The sequence below is a fragment of the Tenebrio molitor genome, chromosome 3 (genome assembly GCF_963966145.1).
Source record: "Tenebrio molitor chromosome 3, icTenMoli1.1, whole genome shotgun sequence".
NCBI classification, from domain to species: Eukaryota; Metazoa; Arthropoda; class Insecta; order Coleoptera; family Tenebrionidae; genus Tenebrio; species Tenebrio molitor.
In genome coordinates, this window is record NC_091048.1 from 8,165,887 (window position 1) to 8,178,600 (window position 12,714).

The 12,714-nt window shown below is 33.2% G+C and overlaps 1 long non-coding RNA gene across 1 annotated transcript in view; it reads left to right on the plus strand.

The window, feature by feature from the left end:
- Nucleotides 1-9,489: 9,489 nt before the first annotated feature.
- LOC138125374 (uncharacterized) overlaps nt 9,490-12,714 on the plus strand; it is a 228,420-nt gene continuing 225,195 nt past the window's right edge. The window contains exon 1 of the long non-coding RNA XR_011157432.1: nt 9,490-9,680. This is a non-coding gene — a long non-coding RNA (uncharacterized lncRNA). The remainder of the gene's footprint in view (nt 9,681-12,714) is intronic.

A 12,714-nucleotide genomic window follows, 5' to 3' on the forward strand; every position in this document is an offset into this window, starting at 1 on the left:
ATGTTAGGAAGAATTGTCTTTTAACTCATTAACAGTAGAATGTTTTACATATTTTCCTGACACACAATAGGTAAATATCGAGTTTAACAGTATATTATTCAACGAGCAGGTAATGATGGCTTTTACTCCTGAGAGTGATTTTGTGTCACGAACCCAAAGCGAGTGACGTTATTCATCCGAGTGAGTAATAGCCATTACCCGGGAGTGGAATACAATACTTCTTCTACGAGCACAAAGAGATATTGATAAATAAGTTTCATGATTAGACAAACTGAAACTGACGTTTTACAATTAGTATTTTGCATTCTTGATACCATTTCATTAAAATTTGCGATTGGACTTCATAAACTAGTTTTGCTATGCTATTTGCAGTGAGTTTTGAAATTATTATTTAACGGGCCGTGGGTAACGAATCCTGTTATCCAGTGAAAAACACTTTAATAATTACAGTATTACCCAATAGGAGTAGAAAAAGATTATTTTCATTTTCGAAATACATACATATTAAACCTGAGTGGTGAGTCTATAAATAATAATGCGTGGGGTGACGTAACTAAGTGAAGAAGTATATCTTGATCTAGGTGGTATATGAAAGTTGACCTGAACCAATATATCAGAACAAACAATGTGGTTGTTAACAACACGATGAATAAATAAAACTTGACGTTTAAATCGACGAGCTGTAAGAGGTTGTAAACCAAATCGTTCAAGCAACACATTTCCTGGGAGAAGTGTCAAGAAAGATACACACCATCAACTTTAAAAACCAGCAAAATTTATAAATGTGAACCCACAAATCAAAATGTATTATTTTTACATTTCAAAAATATAATTTTTATGAATTTTCTTAACAAAATAAAATTAAATTTTGTGTGAAATATTTTTATTTGAACAGATGTTTTCAAAAAAGTATTTTTTTAATTGTAATGAAACTGACAGTCTGCAGGAACAAGAATTAAGTAAAAATATACTGAGAACTTTTTATCCAAACTTTAATTAGTATTTAAAAATATCAGATTTACTAAAATCAGTTGATATTGTTTTATAATACATATTCGTATAATCTTTTTCATATTTAAATGGGAATTATATTTTTTTTAATATTTCTATAAAAAACTACATGAATTTCAAATTTATGTTATTCGATTTTATTATTTATATTTATCTATCCCACAACTGACAAATGTGATTCAAATGTGCATTTTCTTCCTATTACAGCATTTTACGAGGTGTCGCGTTATCTTGCAAAAATAAGAAGTTATTGCAGTGTAGGTGCCAGATCTATATTTGTCCAAGAAATTTTTATAGCATTCTACATATAACCCAACCAGTTCTCATTATACTGAAATAAGATTTCTTTGTGTACCCCAATTGCATAAAACATAATTTTTGAATGAAATTAATTTTATAATTATTGACTTCATTTGATCACATTTACTGAAAATTAAAATAAAATCAATCAAAGCATAAAAAATTGAAATTGTTTAATTTTGAATGACTCAAAAACATGCAGAAACAACAACAAACAAACAAATCGATAATATCATTTTGAGAAACATTAATATAGTTTTTTCTACGAGGGCTAGTGTAAATAGCGAAAATCGCACCAACAACCCCTCTAGTAAACGCTTCCTTACGTACGTGTACAGTAAATTAACTCCGCCCACTACAGAGTAGTTTACGATTTAGCCAAATTATGATGGCAACACCTATGACCGTTGTTAAGCAACAGCCGTTCAGTGACAGTTCTTTCAATTGACATTTTCATCTCGTACCGTGACCGTTATTTAATAAAAGGTAACACATATAACAATATTATTTGCTTCTTAACTAAGTCAACTCAATTTTAGCTGTAAACTGTTCAGAAAAAGTCTAGCACAGGTCGTAAAAAAAGTATAGTACATTACTCGAGTAGTAACGAGATTACGTACACGTGGATTTACATTACTCTCGCTCCTTCGTCGCTCGTATGCAATTCATCCTCTTGTACGTAATATGCTTTTTACTACCCTCGTAATGTAATATACTATTAATTACTTTAGTATCCTGTTACAACCAACATAATGGGTTTATTGACATTTGTCACATGCAGTATCTGATTTTAACCAATTATCCATAATGACAATAAATGTTGCATTTCTATTTAAAAAATTGTTTATTCTATACGTGAATGCAATCCTCACGATCAGAAATAAACAAATGCTGTCAGATAGAATTCAATTAGATTTTTTTTTATTGAATCGAAAAATAACAAACTGTCGCTATAACGCTCCGTTTTTTGTAATTAACGACTGGAATCCACTCTAGATGAGTATAAACTCTTGATAACTCACATTTAGCTCTTTCCGGAATTCGTTCTTTGACGTCAAACACCCTCAACTACACTCAAGCGAACGCTGATTAAAAGTTTGTCTTTCATACTTTGATAAGAGCCACAAAGCAACCGATTTCCATATTATCCAACATCCGTCTGTTCTCATTTCGAACACACTTCCAATTAAAAGTACAACTTGTGGTCATCAACAGCAGCAGCATGTCAGTAATGAATTTATCGACGCCTTCCAAAGCTAACTGGATCAACTGCGAACGAGACTGACAAATAACTTGTTGATAGCGGTTGCAGTTGCAACTGGCGTGTTTTTTTTCAATTAGGATGTATTTGCATAACGCATAACCGATGACAAAAATGTTCGAGAGCTGAGTGCAGCACATACAAATAGGTCTGATATTAATTCACCTCACGTTTCGTTAAAACTGGTAGTGGCATCAATTAATTTCATTTTGAATCACATTAACAAGCGACCGTCGAAATTATTGTTGCCCCAAGCATATTAAACTTATTTCATCTCCCGAATACGTGCTCAGGAGACGAAGCAGCCCCTAGAAATGTATATTGTAAAGTTTTGCAACTATAGAAGGACGATGATCATAACAATAATAGTGGTTTATTGTCATCCAACTCGCTGTCGTCACATACAAATGCACCAGACAAACGAGTACAAATTCAGAAATATTAAATACTTTAGAAGTTTATACGTAGTGTGAATCAGGAATATCTGCAAGCAAGTGCATTTCTGACATTTAATATACATACTGTGAATTTTGTGTTGTTTTGTGGATTGATTGTTAAAACTTGGCTGCAGTAACTATCGTCGTTAGTTTTCTACAAATTTTTCAAGATGTTGCGCTATCAAAGTAAATTTAAGCAGATTTAAAAGTTTGCAGGTATGATTTATTGTGATTTTAAGCGTTCTCTCGCATCAGAAAAATGCATGCCAAGTTTCCGTCCTGAAAGATTTGCTTAGAGTTGCTTGATGTAATGAATTTAAGATTTATCGAGTTTCACTCAGTCATAACGTCGTGAACGTAGAAGATCGTCACTGAGTCATGCATAGAATGAATTGCCATCAGCGACCATTGATGGCACTAGCTTGAGCATTGGAATGACCATTTTAGTAATTTTCTGCACGATCATATAAGGGTAATGGAAAATTGTGGTTGCGCTGGGTGCTTCAAAATAGTAATTCATCGAAGAGTAGATGGAAACGGTAAAATAATACCTCTAAAGCTGTCGATAGTATCATAACAGATAGAGAAATCTCTAGGCAACTGAGTATAAATCTTCAAGGCAACCACCACAATTGATCTTTCCAACAGACGCTATTCCATCTAAAGGCGTAAGTGGGACTTAAGATTACTGCTTTTGTTTTTTCAAAATATGGACACTTTTCAGCTAGTGAGGATCATTACGTAGAATGGTATCTATAGGGCAATATTTCCCTAAAATTTTTTGAAAATAATAGTTTTCACTTATAATATCCCTAGTGCATTGATTATTTCCGGAAATTTTTTCGAATGCATTTCCAAAACGTAATTAGCCCTCGTGTTCCACTTGGGCTAATTAATACGTTTTGGAAATGCATGAGAATAAAATTTCCGGATATTAATCAATGCACGAGGGCATATTCGGTAAGAAAATCGCAACGACACGGACATTATGCTTCTTAAATTATAAATTTTTAAATCGTACGACACTCATTAAAGACCAATAGAAAAATTAGTTCACGAGCCATAACCAAGACAACAACAAAATAAATGATTTTGATTGGCTGAAAAAATTTCCACTTATTAATCACAGTTAGGTTGGTCTACCTACAAAAAATTTCCAAGAAATTTTTTTGTTGCCATGGTTATGGCTCGTGAACTAATTTTTCTATTGGTCATTAATGAGTGTCGTACGATTTTCGAGCTAATAACCTATTTTGAATAATAGACAATAATAATATTTATTTCTCAACATGCCCTCAAGTTCAAATAAAGGAAACAATGCTCAATAGTAGCTGCTCAGCTGAAGAAAAAATAAGAAATTTTATGGCGAGACTGGGAGGCTGCTTAGGTTACTCAATAAATTATCTCCAAAACATTAAATTAATCATCAATGTAGGAGTTTTGCGCTCTTTTAATTTATGTTGAAATATCGAAATCCAACCATGTATCCCTTTGTTACTAAAAAATTCATTTTTGTGAAAATCAGTCCATCAGTCCAAACGTCATATCGTCATCATCATAGTCCATGAGCGTAAATAATAATTTAATAGTCTATTCAAAGCTGAAAGATGAAATTGGGGCTTGGCCAAAAAATGCACGGAAAGAGAAAGGAGAAAGAGATGAGAGTTGTTGGAAAATGTTTTCAAGAAAACTGACTAATCTTGTCGGACAATATTTTCACATATTAAATCCCAAGTGCAAAATTTTTTATCGGAAATTTTTTTGCTAATGAACGAAAACATCCATAAATGAGGTCAGAAGACCAATTATTAGCAAATAAGAGCACGAGACGAAGTCGAGGGCTTTTATTTGATAATAATTGGTCTTCTGACCGAATATGTAATTTATGGATGTTTGAGTTCATTAGCAAAAAAAATTGCCGATATTAAAATTTTGCACGAGGGGTATACGGCTGATTATTTCCTGAATAGAATGAAACCAAACGCATTATTTCCAATACTTTTTATTCAAAATAATTAAAAAAAAAAATCAGGTACCGACATTTTTTATCAGATTATTGCACATGTGTATTGTAGAGAAATTTTATCGGGTTATTTTTTGTTTTCTCGTTTTGATTGGTCAATATTTGTCACGCAATTGGTTGCTAAACACAAGAAGGAAATAATCTAAAATAAATATTTTTATTCAATTTTACAACTTTCAAAATTGTGGTTATCATGTTTTCTTTAAAAATTCACAATAAATAATTCATTAAACTTTTTATTTTCAAACAAAGAAGGTGAATGGTTTGAGACGACAAAGGGAGTGAGACAGGGCTGTGCGGTTAGCCCCCTCCTGTTCACGATATGTGGCAGATATGGATGAAATGTTAAATAAAGGACAATCGGTGGGTAGAGAGAAAGTTTGGAGCCTGCTATTTGCGGATGACTTGGTAATAGTGGCAAAGAGTGAGAGAGAAACGAAAGAAATGAGGAGCTTCCTAAAGTATCTGAGGAAGAAAAGCTGGAAGTGAATGTTGAGAAGACGAAAATGACGGTGTTCAATAAGAGAAAGAGGAAGACTTAAGAGAATGAGTGGAAGTAAGAAGGAAGGAAAATAAAACGAGTAAGCGAGTTCGCGTGTTCAAATACTTAGGCAAAACATTCAACGAAAAAGTCACGGATAAGGCACATGATGAGGAAGGCAAAAAATGTAGTGGGATGTGTTTGGGGAATAGGAGAGAGAAAGTGATTTCAGAAGGGGAATGATGATGTTGGAGAGTATATTGATGTACGGGGCAGAGATCTGGGGATAGAAGGAACAAGAAGAGGTAGAGAAAGTGCAAGAAAAATATTTAAGAGGAATATTAGGAATGGATAGAGAAACTCTAGCTTACATAGTGAGGGAAGAGTGCAAGAGGAATAGGATGAGAGTGAAAGTAGGAAGGAGAGCGATAAAGTTTGAGGACAAAATGGATGGAAGGGAAGAGTGCAGGATATTAACGGAACGCTAGAGAAAAAAGAAAAAAACACGGAGAAGAATGAGAGAGAGAGAGAAATAGTATCAGAGAAACGGGTATGCCAGTGAAGAAGTGGAAAAATTAAGAGCAAAGGAAGAGTGATGAATGTAGAGCTGAGTGAAAGGAACAAAAACACGGACAAGCAAGAAAGAAGTGATATAATCAAAGAATCCAAATACAACAAGAAGTATGAGAAGTGTATGATAGAGGAAATTCCGAAGTATCTGGGGAGAGAGAGTGCAAGAGAAAGAAAATTGATGGCGAGATTTAGATATGGGAACGAGGAGATAGAAAACAAGTACTGGATGGAAGGAGAGGACAGAAGGTGTAGAATGTGCTATGAGGAGAGAGAGAGAGAGAGCAAGGAACGGGGAGAAATACTGAATGAAGACGGAAGAGAGATACGATGGAAGAAAGAGATATGGAAGAGGAGTGAAAGGGTAGAGATGGAGAGGAGTGGAGATAGGAATTTAAAAGATTATTTTTGGAATTGTTATTTTATGTTTAGTTAAGTTTATGTATATATAAAGAGTGTTTTTTTAAATTTGGCGGCGAAGTTGGGGTTGAAGAGTCGATTGTGAATGAACTACTCGTCTTAAAAACACTGAATTTTCAAATTGCAGATTAAAAACACAAACAAGGCAAAAAGCGAGGTTATATTTAAACAGCTGATCAGAAGTTGTAATCCGGTGGTGCGTTCACAGTCGACTCTTCAACGCCAACTTTGACGACAAATTTAAAAAAACACCAGTTATGTTTATACTCTAAGGAATCAATATTCAGAGAGATTATGTTGTGGGGGTTCTTATTGTCAAGGGGTTTAATTTCATGCACAACAGACACACGATAAGGAAAAAAGTGCAGCTGTTCTTTTCGTGGGTTGTCCACTGCTTTTTTTGCGGAGAACATTACCTGTTTCCAAAAACATGTTTGGGCATTTGTAGACTTTCTGGGCAAGTTGTTGGTAAGTGCCTTGAAAGTCCGGACACTTTTGTTGAATGTGTCGAATAGGACCATTCGCCGTTCTCAAGTCTTTCTCCATTTCTGAAGTAACACTGCACAATGAAAATGTTTTGCTCCAAAGTGAACATATTGTAATAATAAATTTTAATAGTCAATAATTAATAATGTAATGAGTTAATGACAACACCAACTGAAGCGTATTAATTACGCCCTTCTAGATTTTTTTTATTTTTGATCGCACGGTACCTTGCTATTGAGAAACGTTTTATATAGGTAGGTAGACAAGAATCAATTTTAGAAGTAATCAACGAATAGTGTTAAAAGTAAACAGGAATTAGTAGGTAGCTGAAAAAGGAAAACAAATTGAAAATGTAAATCTAATTCTAAGCGGTAGGTCGAAAACGTTTCTCTGTAACCTATGACAACACTCCTAAGAAAGGATCTTATCTTGTTACTACAATACATGGGTTTCCTTTTCATTATCCATGGCAGTTTTTAATATATTTTTTTCTTATCACGTAAAGTTTTCTTTTCGATTAAGCTTCATTTACTGATCCAGATATACATTCTTTCCCAAAGTACAAAATAAAGATGAAATTCTAATTCTAATCCATAATAATAATAACGCTAGTAAACACTTGACATGAGAACTTTTTGATTACACATTATTACAAAACTTACAGAACGCTCTGATAAAAATAGCGAGAGCAGGAAGGAAACGTGAATGCGGTGAAGAGTGGAAAACTTGGAAATTATCCTTCTTTGAACGTATTGACACCGGCATTTTTTAGTGAAGTGTCAGATGTTTCAGTATTTCAGCTGACACGCTGTAGGATAGCGTGGAGCTCTTATCGATATTGAGGTACACTGGAGGAATGTTTCATTTGAGAGGAAATTGATTGCTCCATGTAATGCATTTTTTATACGGAATATTTGTCGGAGTCGGCGGCTGAAGATATTTCTAGACGAGTTTCAGACTTTCCACTCTGATAAATCATTGAAATGTGCGTCCTCTGTTTAACATGAATGAATCATCCACACGAAATTTCCGAACAGAAAAGTGATTTTATCATGTGCTAAAAACTGTAACTTATAAAATAAAATTGTATCTTCTAGTGGGTAAAGTTTGTTCAGAAATAAGAAAACTAAGTTAGAGACGTGAGCGAAATTTTTACGCTACTATAATTTATTCTATTAAAGTTTCAAAGAAGAGGCCATCAAAACGACCACTAGTTAAAATTGTTGCCGGTTTTATTATGACAGACGGACACCCCATTAATTTCATTCCGTCAACGGTTAATGTGAACGAGTGACGCTTAATTTTTTCACTGAACGCAGAAATACCTTGTTTGTACTAAAATTGGTGTACAATAAAAAAAAATTACAAACAAATGTGGGACTTACCATTTTTTTAAACTGTTATACAAATATCTTAATAAAATTATTATGATTTTCCACAAAAAGGTATTTATATTATCTTTTAAACTGTAGATCACCGTTTCGCAACCCTTTTCATGACTGGATCCTATTAGGTAATATTATTTTCGTTCGGCCCCCTCTAATTGTTTAGTACCGTAACATTAGTTTCATTTTATAATAAATTAGATTTAGCCTCAGAGAGGTCTAAGTAAGAGAGGGCAAGTAAACTTAAGTCAAGTCAAAATTTAAAATTCTAAAGTTTCTTTCTTTCCATTTTAACTGTAAAAGCTCATAAATTTCTTCAAATTTTCGTTGGCGCTCTTTCAGAACATCACAGCGCCCTCTGACATCCGCGGATTACAGGTTAAGAACCACGGCTTAGATCATAAAGAAATAAAAATTAAAGTAAAAATAAACTTCTGCCATTCAAGATTGCAATGTGAAGAAAATCAGACGTGAGGTGACTAGTGTCATTCCTTAGATTGAAATCAATGAAACAGAAATGAGAGAGGCGAGCTCATATTCGGTACAAATTTATTGTTACTGCGCAAATCCCTGAGATTATATCATAATGAAACAAAGTGCAGGACACAAACAGGAATTGTCAGTATCTAACAAATTTTATTTCAAGAAAATCGATGTATTAGTTTTTCAGTTAAGTGGATTCAAACAATCAGACTGAAAACTGTGCTAGAATGTTTTTAGTAACATAAAAGTAACCCAAAGAATCGAAACATTTGTTTAAATATTGATATAATAGTCACAGCCACTCCAATTTTATTTATATGTAATGTAGATGCATAGATTCCATGAATAACATAAAAATATAAAAATATAAAATCATAAATGTTAATGTATTCAGCAGTAAAATTCAATATAAATTATTTATTGAATATAAATAAAATTTTAGGACAAAAATTGCACTAGTTATATCATTAATATATTTTTAAATATTAAAGGTTTCAAGTTTGCTCTTTGTGATATTTCTAACTATGACGTTGACCTAGAATGGCAAACAGGATTCCATAAAGTAAAATAAAGTATTATTTTTTTTCTAATACCAATAAATTTAACATCAGAAAATAAATAGCTTCAGTTCTGTTTTAAATTTGTTTCGTTTTTGATAGTATTGCACCAAAAGTGTCTCTAAAAAAACGTATATCGAGTGACCTGTGGAATTGTGCGGTTCTATAATTTTAGTGTACCGAACTATGTTGAGCCGTTGAAGCCGTCAAGTCAGATGTCAAGAAGTAGTCAGATGTTAAATTATTAAATCTTAGCGTCAGTTGTGGTAAGTTCGACGTTTTAGTTGTTTTGGTTGTGATTTTCTTCAGTTTGTCTATATTCTAATCACTTTTGATCTTACAACAGTCTTTATTAAAAACCTGTCATTAATAACCTTACATAACCTCTGTTTTTCTATTTGATACCACAATATGCTACAGAACGGCAAAAATCAGATATTTTCGAATTCCACAGGAGTCTTGATATACGTTCCTTTAGAGACACTTCATATATTGTAATAATATTGGTTGAATTAATCACCGTACTTCATAAAACTCATAGAAATCGTTGTTTTAACTTGTGTAAAAATTCGAGAAGCTTGCCAAGTCAAGAATCTCGTGATTAACGATTATTGCGAAGACATATCATTTTAGAGATTTTTGTACAAAGCACTTGTTAGTGAATAAAACAAAGGAAAGCTATTACACAGTGACTAATCTGATCTTGACATAAATGAACAGAACCCATTTCAAACCGGAAATTTGGTTAATTTATTAAAGACAATGTCACAAGTACCTACACCTAGAATTCTTTCCGTTATACTTCATAATTTCGAAACTCTTAAAGTTTAGAAGAAAAAAAAAAAACAAACAGAGCCATGTCTCATGTTCTATTTGTCATCAAAACCGTACATTTGCCATATTTGTATCCTTGATCTAACTGATTGTCGATTGCATAAACAAAATAAAGTAAAGAACTTCACTTGTTCAAAAGTATGATCGCGTCAAATTTGTTAAAAGGATTAAAAACGAAATTAAACATCAGACAGGACTGATGGAATGAGATACGCTTGGGGCTCACAATAAACTTAAATTTCAGTGTGGTGGACTTTGAACTTACAACCTGTAACAATAATAGTAATATTAATAACTGACCCCATTTTGCGTTTCTTAAAATCTACTAATGTTTGTTTAAACAAAATATCTTTGGTTTTATTATTGCTAACTCAACGAATTGTAGATAGATACATTAGCATCATTATGAGTGGTTTCAAGATTATTTTAACAAAAAAACTTACATGGTGAAAAAACAACTGGCACCAGCAAAATACATATGAGGAGTTGAAACGTAGAATTTGTGTAAATTTTACTAAAATTAATGTAGCAAGAGGGCAAAAGGTGTTTTTAGAGTAATTTGGCATCTATCAATATTAGTGAAAACGATTACTCTAAATGTTCCAAAGGACAAAGGATAAAAATCTATATGTATAAACATGTCAATATGTCTGATGCTGTTCCGAGTAATACATATAATACCACTTGATACAAGTGTAGATACTTCCACTAGAATTCAGATTCTATTCTTCATTTATTGAAATGAAATTTTGAAAATAAAACTTCTGGAAAACCTGCTGCTTGTCACTTGTGGCCTTCAGTATTGATGAAACGAAACATTACTGAAAATGAAAAGAATACCTTTGAACAAAAGAAAAAGGAGTGAGGGTTCAAAACAGCTAAAGATCAGTTCAAGCAGTGCATTTAATAATGTTAGGAGAAATTTTCCATAAAAGGTGGTGTTGACATTCTTGCTGAATCATGAATGAAAACTCAGGTATTGAAGAATAGAGATTTGTATTTTTTGCATAGTCGTAGAACTGCTTGAGGTGCATCTCTCCAGATACGATTTTGTGAAAAGAACTAGTTCCAGATATTTTGCTTCGCGTTATGGACATCGAAAGACAGAGTTTCAATGCAAAATTCTCATAGTTATAGCCGGAGCTTTAATATACCTATGTATAAATAATAATATAAAAACAAAAGGACAAATAGAAAAACAAATTTAAAAAGAAAACTACATATTTATTCTTTATTAAACAAAAATTGAAACACGAACTGATTCTGAAGCTATGAACTATTGAAAATAATTAAAAAATCAAAGCGCGAATTTTACATAAAACTTGATACTGGGGTCAAAATTAATTTCTGATAACTTTTTCTAATAACTTCGTTCGGTATCTCGAACTCCAAGCAAAATATCTAGAACTGACCTCCGCGAGATCGCAGTTGGCTAGGTACAATTTAGCTAAGTACTCAAGAAGATGCACCTTAGGAAGTTCTACGAGTGTCACAATTGAAATCTCAACTTCTACAGATAACGAAAATAGCACGCTGTCTTCATCTTAAATGTGACATGCTGTATATTTCTCCCAAAATCTGGTTTAATTAAATGGATAGCTCTGGCAAGAAGATAAGGATCTTGCATGAAATTGTCTTAAGTCAATCCTAACGAAGATTAGGGAGACCAGGAAGAGCCGTGAAAGAGTCAAATGATTTAAAATTTTATTCAGCAAATCTATATTGAACAACAAATAGGTTTTTTCCATTCCAATAATTTCTTCTTCTTCTTCTTTCTATAGGCAAATTGCCTGTTCAAATCTGGATTTATAGTTGTTCTTGTGAGATGAATTGCCAGCTGTCCTTCCATCTTTTCGGTGGTCTTCTGGTAGGTCTTGTGTCATGGGGTTTGTAATTTTTGGCTATCTTGGCTAGTCGATCTTCTGACATTCTCATATCTTGTAGGTATTAGACATGCATTTGCATGTGTTATAAATTCTTGTCTTACAGTCTATGCTAAGATCTCTATTCTTCCAGATTGTTTGTTTGAGATGTCTCGAGATGACCGCTGCTGTATGAGTTTGTTGCCTGACTTCTTCTTTGAGATTGCCGGAGCTCGTGATTTTACATCGCCTGTTCAGTGCTGGTTTTGTCTACTGCGAGTTTGCAGCGAAACGGATCTTTCGATATTGATTTTGTCTTGCTCGTGGAGATCATCATGTTGTATTTTTGTGCTTGAATTTTGAAGGGGTGCAGCATTCATCGTAGCTCGTCACCGCTTTCTAATGTGATAGTCCAGTGAGGAACTAGTCATTCATCCTGCAGCTGAAAACATTTAAGACTTTTATGTATTTATTGAACAGATAGTTTCACATACAGCGAGTTTTTTTTAAGACTGGTCATAGGGTTTTACATGCTAATTTTTCAACCCCCTGTTAACTTTTGTTCTGATGAAAATATTTAAACCATTTTTGGAACAAAGTTGGG